Source organism: Procambarus clarkii, chromosome 52 (assembly GCF_040958095.1).
Source record: "Procambarus clarkii isolate CNS0578487 chromosome 52, FALCON_Pclarkii_2.0, whole genome shotgun sequence".
Classification (NCBI taxonomy): domain Eukaryota; kingdom Metazoa; phylum Arthropoda; class Malacostraca; order Decapoda; family Cambaridae; genus Procambarus; species Procambarus clarkii.
In genome coordinates, this window is record NC_091201.1 from 31776927 (window position 1) to 31789290 (window position 12364).

Sequence of the window (12364 nt, forward strand, 5' to 3'; positions counted from 1 at the left end):
TTACTCAAACTTTTGGTCTAATGTTATATGTGAATATGCTGAACTATTGACTGACGTGATACAAAATGTGGTAGTGGACACGTGAGACAGATTTGGTTTGGTAATACTGCTATGAGTATTTATAGTGAATACGAGATCAAAACATGTTATAATAATATAATACATTTTTGGTAATTTTGAATCGATTAATAATAAGAGTGAATATTTTAAATATAAAAAAATACATAGGGCTCGAAAACTTCTTATCATTACACTCACGAATATTGGATGAGTTTGCTAGTGAAGGCTGGTAGACTAATTTGGTAGACTGGCTGATTTCTTTTTATCATCATACTCTCACCCAAGAGGAGCCACACATCTATGTTTCTTCCAGTAAAATCAGCACTTCTAGATGTTACTACTGCTCGACTTAGACTCGGTTACAAGTATCTCTGGGAATTCTCATTATCTGCTGATATAAACCTGACTAAATGTAAACTGTGTCAACAGAATTATTCGCACACCCTCCGTCACTATGTGATGGAGTGCGAAAAGATACGTGAATTTAGAGACAATTCTATAACCAATGTTCCAGCGATGTCTAAATATTTCATTCAAAATGATCTGCTACCAGAAATTTTTGCCAAATATCCCCAGTTTGCTAACTGTTGGTAGTAACTAAGTGATTGTAACCTATCCACCGCTGCCCACTGGATGGGGGGCGGTGTGCAGGACAAACATATCATTTGTGGCACTAGCTCTCCACATGTGTCAGTTGCTTAACTTGAAAACTGTACTTGTGGTCGATCTCGAACCCATTGATGATGTGACAACTTATACTGAATTTTCTAACTAGCTCATCAAGATTGTAACTTGCTTAGCTAAATGAATTGTGGGGTTCAGTCCCTGAGCCCATTATGTTTCCTGTAACCCTTTCCACTACCACCCACAAAGTGGGTATGGGGCGCATAATAAATGAACTAAACTAACCTTAACAAGCTTAGGTATACACAGCAATGTGCTACTATCCTATTCTATATGACAGAGTGCAGTTCAAAAAGTAGCCATAAGTTCATCTAATATCCACACCTCACAGGATTGATAGTCATACATTGAATCAGGAGAGAACATGAAATGAAAGGCTGATCTGTCAAATAAAAAAATCAAAATCAAAATGTTTATTCAGGTAAAAGTACATACATAGAAGATGAGTTACAAACAAAGTTGGATTTATAGATCAGATCTATTAGCCTGCACCAGCAGACTGGGTAGAGCACACGAATTATCCAACAATATTCGTGAGTGTATGAAGTATAGGCTGGCATACTGAAAACTCATCTCGTGTTCTCTGCTAGTGCAGCCTAACAGATTAAATTGGCATTTCATATTCTCTCCAGATTCCAGTATGACTAACCATCCTGTGAAATGAGGAATATTACCGGTAAATGAACTCAGCCCCCCCAAATTGCTGTGTCCCTAAGGTTATCAATAAAAAACACACCTCTTACATATTATACATAGTAGATATTTTTTAACTTAATTAATAAAACATAGTAGATATTAATGTTTTTATTGCACTCATAGGCCCTTCTCTTCAACAAACTACTGCATGGTTGTGTTGTTAGTATGATACTGGTGGGATGTTATGCGCTATTTGCAAATTCTTGTATACAATTTTTCAATCGTGAATAGTATTTGCAAGTTTTCTGAACATTTGTGGAAGTCGTGTAGGTCTTTTTGTAAGGCCTCCATGTCATTTTGGCATTGTGCTTGACCTAATCTTAATTAATGTCATTTGCCAATTTGACGATGAAGATTGGTAATATTCTCATCTGTCATTGATGTATATGATGTATATTCTTGAGAAAAAATATGTCCTTGTCTATTTTGTCAATTCCAGATACCATTTTATATGTAGTGATCTTATTGCCTCTATTCCTTTTATCATTTTGCTTTTGGTATATTTAACATCTCTAGCCTCTTTTTGTAGTTCTTGTTTTCAGTTCCAGAAGCCATTTAAGTAGCATGCCCCAGTACCATAAAACTATTGCATAACTCAGTTTCAGTCTCACAAATGTTATAATTTTTTTTTTACTCTTTTTTTTTTTTTTTACCATCCATATATTTAAAAGGAATTCTGAAGTCTGAAAGTGAAACATAAGCTGCTCACACAGTGCCCTGTAATTACCTAAGTGTAGTTACAGGATGAGAGCTACGCTCATGGTGTTCCATCTTCCCAGCACTCTTTGTCATATAAAATCTTTAAAATTACTGACGGTTTTGGCTACCACCACCTTCTCACCTAACTTCTTCCAATCGTCTACCACTCTGTTTACAAAAGTGAATTTTCTTATATTTCTCCAGCAGCTTTGTTTCGTTGGTTTAAATCTATGACCTCTTGTTCTTGAAGTTCTGGTTCTCAGGAATTCTTCCCTATCAATTTTATCAATTCCTGTTACTATTTTGAACGTAGTGATTATATTGCCTCTTTTTCTTCTATCTTCTAGATTTGCATATTTAATGCCTCTAACCTCTCCTCGTAGCTCTTGTCCTTCAGTTCTGGGAGTCACTTAGTGGCATGTCTTTGCACCTTTTCCAGTTTGTTGATGTGCTTCTTAAGATATGGGCACCATACAACCGCTGCATATTCCAGCTTTGGTCTAATAAAAGTCGTGAACAATTTCTTTAGTATTTCTCCATTCATGTACTGTATTTAAAAGCAATTCTAAAGTTAGAAAGTGTAGCATAGGCTCCTTGCACAATGTTCTTAATGTGGTCCTCAGGTGACAGTTTTCTATCTAGAACCACCCCCTAGATTCCTTTCTTTGTCAGAATTCTTTAAAGATTTCTCATAATTTATAGGTTATGTGGGGTCTATGTTCTCCAATTCCACATTCCATTAGATGGCATTTATTCACATTAAATTCCATTTGCAAAAGTGGTGCTCCATATACTTATTTTGTCCACGTCTTCTTGAAGAGCATGACAATCATCTAGGTTTCCTATCTTCCCTATTATCTTAGCATCATCAGCAAATATGTTCATATAGTTCTGTATTCCATCTGGTAGATCGTTTATGTAGACAATGAACATTACCGGTGCAAGAACTGAACCCTGTTATTACCTAAGTGTTATTACCTAAGTGTAGTTACAGGATGAGAGCTACGCTCGTGGTGTCCCGTCTTCCCAGCACTCTTTGTCATATAACGCTTTGAAACTACTGACGGTCTTGGCCTCCACCACCTTCTCACTTAACTTGTTCCAACCGTCTACCACTCTATTTGCGAAGGTGAATTTTCTTATATTTCTTCGGCATCTGTGTTTAGCTAGTTTAAATCTATGACCTCTTGTTCTTGAAATTCCAGGTCTCAGGAAGTCTTCCCTGTCGATTTTATCAATTCCTGTTACTATTTTGTATGTAGTGATCATATCACCTCTTTTTCTTCTGTCTTCTAGTTTTGGCATATTTAATGCTTCTAACCTCTCCTCGTAGCTCTTGCCCTTCAGTTCTGGGAGCCACTTAGTAGCATGTCTTTGCACCTTTTCCAGTTTGTTGATGTGCTTCTTAAGATATGGGCACCACACAACAGCTGCATATTCTAGCTTTGGCCTAACAAAAGTCATGAACAATTTCTTTAGTATATCGCCATCCATGTATTTAAATGCAATTCTGAAGTTAGAAAGCATAGCATAGGCTCCTTGCACAATATTCTTTATGTGGTCCTCAGGTGATAGTTTTCTATCTAGAACCACTCCTAGATCTCTTTCTTTATCAGAATTCTTTAAAGATTTCTCACATAATATATAGGTTGTGTGGGGTCTATGTTCTCCTATTCCACATTCCATAACATGACATTTATTAACATTAAATTCCATTTGCCAAGTGGTGCTCCATATACTTATTTTGTCCAGGTCTTCTTGAAGGGCATGACAGTCATCTAAATTTCTTATCCTTCCTATTATCTTAGCATCATCAGCAAACATGTTCATATAATTCTGTATACCAACTGGTAGATCATTTATGTACACAATAAACATCACTGGTGCAAGAACTGAACCCTGTGGTACTCCACTTGTGACATTTCTCCATTCCGATACATTGCCTCTGATTACTGCCCTCATTTTTCTATCAGTCAGAAAATTTTTCATCCATGATAGAAGCTTACCTGTCACCCCTCCAATATTTTCCAGTTTCCAGAACAACCTCTTATGTGGAACTCTGTCGAAAGCCTTTTTTAGGTCCAGATAGATGCAGTCAACCCAACCATCTCTTTCCTGTAATATCTCTGTGGCTCGATCATAGAAACTGAGTAAATTCGATACACAGGATCTTCCAGATCGAAAACCATACTGTCTGTCTGATATTATATCATTTCTCTCTAGGTGTTCTACCCATTTAGTTTTGATTAGTTTTTCCAATACTTTCACTATTACACTTGTCAATGATACAGGTCTATAATTGAGGGGGTCTTCCCTGCTGCCACTTTTGTAGATTGGAACTATGTTAGCCTGTTTCCACCCATCTGCTACGATTCCTGTACACAGGGATGCCTGAAAGATCAGGTGAAGTGGAATGCTGAGCTCAGATGCACATTCTCTCAGAACCCATGGTGAAACGCCATCTGGGCCAGCTGCTTTGTTTTTACCGAGCTCCTTGAGCATTTTTTCCACTTCGTCTCTAGACACCTCTATGTGTTCTATGTTGTTCTCTGGAATTCTTATTGTATCTGGTTCCCTAAAGATTTCATTTTGTACAAACACACTTTGGAACTTTTCGTTTAGTGTTTCACACATTTCCTTTTCATCTTCCGTGAATCTATTTCCCATTTTCAACCTCTGAATATTATCCTTTACCTGCAATTTGTTGTTTATGAATTTATAGAATAGACCTGGTTCTGTTTTACATTTGTCCGCAATCCCTTTTTCAAAATTTCTTTCTGCCTCTCTCCTCACTGCCGTGTAGTTGTTTCTCGCATCTTTGTATCGCTGGTATGTTTGGGGGTTCGGCCTCTTCCTGTATTGATTCCATTTTTGTGTCTTTCGGTCTCTAGCCCTCTCGCAATTTCTATTGAACCAATCCTGTTTCCTAGTTCTGCATCTCTGTTTTGGTATAAATTTTTTTGTGCCTTTATCATATATTTCACAAAACTTGCCATACATCTCATTCACTTCCTTGCCTAGCATCAAGTCTGTCCAATTATACTCACTAAAAAAATTTCTAAGGTCACCATAATGTCCTCTCCTGAAGTCTGGTTTTTCAACTGCTTCAACCTCCTTATTTTCTTCCAGCTTATAACGCATTGCATACTTTATTCCCAAAAAGACATGGTCACTTTTACCCAAGGGAGGAAGGTACTGAATGTCAAATATCTCTTCCTCCTTCCTGGTAAATATCAAATCTAGCATGGAGGGAACGTCCCCTTCCCTCATCCTCATAGCTTGTTTAACATGTTGATACAAGAATGTTTCCAGGATGAGGTCTACAAATTTACAGGTCCAAAAATCTTCTGTTTTAGCTTCATATGCTTCCCAGTCTATGGATTTCAAGTTGAAGTCACCGACTATCAACAGTCGTGATCTATCGTTATCCGCTCTCGCTATAATCTCTCTCATTATTGTTATAAGACCTTCACGTTTACTATCTAGCTCCTCCTTTGACCATGTGCTGCTTGGCGGTGGACTATATGCATTTATCATCATTAGTTTATCATCCTCATAGCAGATCTCTAGTGCTATTATGTCAACTTCTTGTGGATTGACAGTCATTATTTCCTTCACCTTTAGGTGTTCTTTTACCAGCACAGCAACGCCACCGCCTTTCCTAATTTTTCTGTCCCGTCTCCAAATTGAGTAGCCCCTTGGGAATATGACCTCATTTAAAATTACATCTTCAAGTTTTGTCTCCGTGAGTGCAACAATGTCTGGTGTCTGCAGCTGTATTACATCACTTAACTCCAGTATCTTCGATCTCACTCCATCTATGTTGGTGTATGCAATCTTCAGGAACTTGTTCCCCCTCTCCTTATTCTTCACTCCCCCTCTCTCTATTGATTTTGTTGGTTTGCCTTTATGTACCACTTTACTGGTTTGCCTACCCCTATCACTTTGTAGAAAAAAGAATTTATTTCTTCTTCATTCCTGCTCTCATTTAAATGTTTTGCCTCGGCGAGGTTCAGTTTCAACTTCTCTCTATCTTCTTTTGAAAGATCTCGTCTTAACGACCACCCTTTCCCATCCTCATCCCTTTGCAATTTTCTAGCATTCCTTAGTACTTCTTCCATCTGTTTGGCACCGTTTAGGGTGATCCTCAAAGGTCGATCTTTCCCTTTTACGTACCTGCCTATTCTCCTGTAGTCGCACACATTCTCTCTGTTTGTAAGACCTTCCACGAGGCCAACAATTTTATCTACTACTTTAGCTTCTTCTACAGCTCTTTCTGACCTAGATGTTATCGCCTTTTCTTTGCAGCCAAAAATGATCAGGGACTTACTCCGATCAACTGTGTTTTGCACCAACTTCGGGTTAGATGCCAATTCTTTCCTCACTTCTAGCCTAATGTTTGTTTTATCTTGGTTTCTGCAGTGTTTGACTTCCTTTACTGCTTCTTCTAGTTTTTCCTTCTCCTGTGGTACTCCACTTGTGGCATTCCTCCAATCCGATACATTGCCTCTGATTACCACCCTCATTTTTCTATCAGGAAATTTTTCATCCATGTTAGAAGATTACCTGTCACCCCTCCAAAATGTTCCGGTTTCCAGAACAACCTCTTATGTGGAACTCTGTCAAAAGCCATTTTTAGGTCCAGATAGATGCAGTCAACCCAACCATCTCTTTCCTATAAAATCTCTGTGCCTCAATCATAGAAACTGAGGAAATTAGTTACACAAGATCTTCCAGATCGAAAACCATACTGTCTGTCTGATATTATATAATTTTTCTCCAGGTTTACCCATTTAGTTTTAATTATTTTTTCCAATATTTTGACTATTACACTTGTCAATGATACAGGTCTATAATTGAGGGGGGCTTCCCTGCTTCCACTTTTGTAGATTGGAACATTGTATGTGTGGTTTTCTGGTAACTTATTATTGAACCACCATTACATCTCTTTCTTTGTACGAGTTCTTTAATCATTATTAATGTAATTTGTAGGTTGTTTTCTCTCCTATTCCATGTTCTATAATGTGGCATTTATTCACTTTGAATTCCATCTGCTGTGTATTCTATTTTACTAATTTTGTCCAGGACATCTTGAAGATTATGACAGTTGTATAAATACCGGTATTTTATTTGTCCTAGTAGCTCAGTATCATTAACAAACAAGTTCATATAACTCTGTATAACAGGCCCTCTGGTATACTGTACTGTAGTTTATATATGTTTTTTTTTTATTAATATTTAGTTCATTATATGTATGCTTTTTCACCAACAGGGTTATAAACCCATAGAACCGACTACCTGCCAAAACTTAAATTTTAAAATCCAACTGGAAAAGATCACTAGGGCAAATGGGGAGACCTTTGACAAGCTGCCAGCTTCGTGTCCTCATCGAGGCCACTAGTGTTGTTATTTTCTCCCCTAATTCCATGTATGACTAACCATCCTATGAGATGGGAATACTGTATTAGATGAACTTATTGCTAGTTTTTTATCTACATCTTACTTTGAGGTTATTCCGCGGCTTAGCGACCCCGCAGCCTGGTCGTCGACCAGGCCTCCTGATTGCTGGACTGGTCAACCAGGCTGTTGGACGCGGCTGCTCGCAGCCTGACGTATGAGTCACAGCCTGGTTGATCAGGTATCCTTTGGAGGTGTTTGTCAACTGTGTAATCTTTCCTACAGAATATGGTTGATATATAAAAATATCTAGTGTTGGTGGCCCTCGGAGGTAAATTCACGAAATATAGAAATGGATATAACTGGTGATTATTTTCACCAATTACAAAAAAAAAATTCACCAGAAAACAAAAAAAAATTTGTTTTCAATTAGGCCTTCCGTTAAAGCTGTACTGTATATAACTTGCTAAATTTCTTGAACAATTTATATACAATATTAGCATACATTGTTTAGTATTGTCTACCACATCAAACCCTTAAACAACCTAGCTGAATTATTTTTAATTATGCCTGAAAGTTTTGCATCTTACTGGCCTAATTAATTTACCTGAGGGTCACTTTATCTCTAGTGGCCTCAGTGAGGACAGGAAGACTGCAGATTATCAAGGGTCCCCCCCCCCATTTGTCCTGATGATTTTGTATATTAGGATCTTAAATGGCAGCAGTGCCTTGGGAATAATAGTTGAACCTATAGCTAGTTCTTGGTCTTCACTGTGTAATATCTCATATAGAATAGGGTAGCAGCACATTGCTGTGTATACCTAATTTTGCTAATAAAAAAAAACATGGCTTTGGTGGGTAGACAGTTTCATGGGTTTATAACCCATTGGGTGAAAAAGCATCTCTAGTTTTGTTCTACATTGTGGCCTTTTTTTTTTCTCTTAGGGATATTCCTGCATGGGCCCTAAGCCTCTGGCTGGCCCACTAAGTGTTGCTTGTTTCTGTTTTACTTGGGCGAAGTATGAGTATTTATGACTCGTATAGTCGCTTCAGTAAGATTTTGCCCCATGTGTTTAACAACTTCTACTCTGTTGAATCAAAGTTGAAATCTTAATTGAGTTTGAATCCATTGCCCTATGTCTGCATTACAACTGACCGTTTGAAGAAGTGGTTTGGATCAATATTCTCCAAATTGTTCAATATTTTAAAATTTTCAGTGAGATCAGCCCTGTCATGTCTGATTTGAAATGATGGCCTTCTGGCTCTCAATCGTTCATGGTATGGAAGTTGACTTAGTATGACAAACCCTCTAATATAGGTGGTTGTGATTTTTGTTGGCCGGTGATGAAGTCTCTCCAAAGCCGATGTGTCTTTCTGAAGATGAGGTCTCCATGCTTGGATACAATAATCCAAGTGAAAACATACCAGAGCTGAATAACTTATCTTCTTTTCACTGAAATCAAAGTCACATCTGACTATTCTTAGAATTTGGTTAGCGTTTTTTTACTGCAGCTACCACTTGTTGTGCAGCTTTGTCTTGTTGAGGCCACTAGAGGGATGTGGTTTAAGGTAAATAATTTGCAGCTCATTTGGGTACTTGATTTCTACATGTCTGCTTATTCGATTACCACCTATGCTAAATATTCTGTTCCTTAACATATCAATTTATATTTTTGTATATTATTGGCTTTATTTAGTAGGTAACCCTTATACTGTACCTTCAAATACACCTCTGTATTAGGTTCTTATGCATGCATATTTTATAAATAAATTATCATAATTTTTCTACGTACAGTAATCATGTCACTCCACCCCCCTCTAACTCGATCTATCTTTCAGTGATGCGATGTTTAATTCTCGAAGCATTTCCTTGTAACTCATACCTCTAGTTCTGGACTAGCTAGTCTGGTGCCATTCCCTTGAACTTTCTCCAACTTTGCCTTGTTTGACTATAGTTTGACTATTGGATGAACCTATTTCATCCAATCTTATGTCACCTCTTACCTTATAATGTTCTCTGGAATCCTGTAGTCCAGTAGCAGCACACTGCATACCCAAGAATAATACTGTAGTCTTAATTTGAATCACACATTTATTAAATTTAATAAATTAGGTTTCCACTTATTAAATATCCAAAATATATTTTATCCCACTTATCAATTTCACTTTACCCTATCAATAAAAATTTATCTTCTTACCATGTAACAATTCTATATTACACATTTTACTTTACAGTAAAAAGTAGGGATATACCCCCACAGTGCGGAATATCCCTAAACTCATTCGGGTTTTGGGATGTCTAGTCTTTCTTGTGCGAACACTAGTGTAACGTATTCCTTTAGTGCCAGCTGCCTTTTTATAGTTAGTTATAACTTGGTCTTATCTTTCAAGTCTTACTGTGACTTTTGTCTTTGCTTTTTATTCCTTGTATAGGCATAAAGAGATACTTGGGATTTAGGCAGCTGTTGTGGGATGCCTCCTGGGCAAAGTCAACATTTGGCCAAAGGGGGACCCCTCTTATGGCCTTGCGTCCCACAACAATAGAAAACCCATGCATGTGACAGGGAATGAGTATGTATTCTAATGTGAATAGTATCGTGCACAAGTTGTATCTGAGTGCCTTCTATCAATTTCATTAACATCATGCATTAGTAAAACTGCAGAACGGATGGTCTTAAATAGGCTACTGTGGAAGACTGGAGACCTGCATAAACACATATTTGGCTTCACTAGAGGAGTAGGTACTGCCAACTGCATAGCAACATTACTAGGAACAGTTAACTCAGGTCCAGCTATAGTAATCTTCCTTGAACTAGAAAAGCATTCAAACTTGCAAACCCGCAAGCAATTTTACACACCTTAGTTAAAAAAGGTGTAAAGGGAAATATGCTAGCATGGATTCAAGATTACCTACGTCACAGGTATGCCAGAGTAAAGTTGCAAGGACATGTGTCGGACTACCACTTGCATGAGAATGGGACTCCACAAGGAGGAGTCCTCAGTCCTAGTCTTTTTAACATCCTTATAGAAAACCTTGTTACCATGACATTTACAGAAGGGGTTAAATTGCTAAGCTATGCTGATGATATAGCATTAGTCATTACAGGTCCTACACTTCTAAATAAAGCACAAGGTGCATTAGATAAAGTAACATCTGAATGCAGCATTTTAGGACTAAAATATCTGCACAGAAGTCTAAGGCAATGAGACTAGGTGGCCACACTCCAGACAGGCACCTACGCATTCAAGACATTAACCTTCAGTGGGTTACACAATATCAATATCTTGGAGTGTGGATAGATTTTAAAATGACATTCAACAACCAAATTCAATATCTAAAGGAGAAAGCAAAATCACAACTAAATATAATGAGAGCAATCACAGGGCCCCGTCTAGGAGCGGGACACAAAGTGTTAAGAATGTTTTACATACATGCCATTCGTTCCCTAGTTGATTACGCAGCGCCTGCCTTACTCACTCTTTCTCCTGGCCAGTGGGCAAATGTTGAGGTTATTCAAAACGATGCATTGCGAATCATAACAGGAGTTCCCAGATGGACTAAAATACTGAACCTAAGACTAGAAACCAAGCTAACGTCAATTGAAATATGGGTAAGAGAGATTGCTGCGTGCATGCTGACCAAGATATTGACTAGACCTAGAATCAGTTCACTTAAAAGATATAATCACTGGAGCACTAACTCTAGACAGAAGAGCCTCCAATAGCAACAGGTGGACTCATTGTGCGATAAACACCATCAATACATTCAATATAACAAACACAGTCACTGAGAAGGGTGTCAACAAAATACATGCAGACTTTGTTATGCAAGCCCCTTGGGAATCTCTGCCAGCAGACTTTAAGATTATGGTTATTGAAGGAAAAAAGAACCAGACAAATCCTCATCTGCTACGTAACATTGCACAGATGCATATAGAAGCAAACATGGCATCCAACAGCTTCACTTACTTTACAGATGGAGCAGTAGACTAGCAGGGACAAGAAACTGGAGCTGCAGTTAAAGCAGGAAACTGTAAATAGTTGGAGGCTCTCAAATGGGTGTTCGACTTTACAGAGATGCTAGCCATTCAAAAGGCTTTGGAACATGGTCTTGCTGAACACCGACAACATGTTATCATACATACAGATTCGAGAACCGCATTGAAACCTTGCAACAAGAACACATGTGATAGCATACATCTGATCACAAATGTCATATCATTAATGCAAACACTCAAACGACAAGGCCGACGTGTACTTATCAACTGGGTACCAAGTCATGTGGGAATAATAGGAAATGACATTGCAGACGAAGCTGCAAAACTTTGAACTAAGAGAAGAAATGTAGACATTTACATACCACAGAGCCTATCACAGATTAAGAAAGTAATTAGAAACAGAGCAATGCAAAAGATGTACAGCGACCACAACACAGCAGTTGCAACATCAGGATCTGCGGGTTGGTACAAGAATTCAACCAACTACGAACCACTTAGTTTGATGAAAGGGAGCAGTAGAGCAACAAAAGTACACTTACATCGCATCAGGCTTGGATACCCATGTGCAAGGGAAATAGGCTTACAGGTTCCGGAAGATGAGAGGAAATGTCAGCACTGGAGAAATGCCCGACAGACCACTGGAACATTATCTAACACAGTGCACAGTTACAAACCCATTAAGATTTCAACTTAGATTCAACAGAGCAGAAGTTGTTAAAACACATGGGACAAAATCTTACTGAAGCGACCATACGAGTCATAAATACTCATACTCTGCCCAAGTAAAACAGAAGTAAGCAACACTTAGTAGGTCCTAAGCCAGAGGCTTA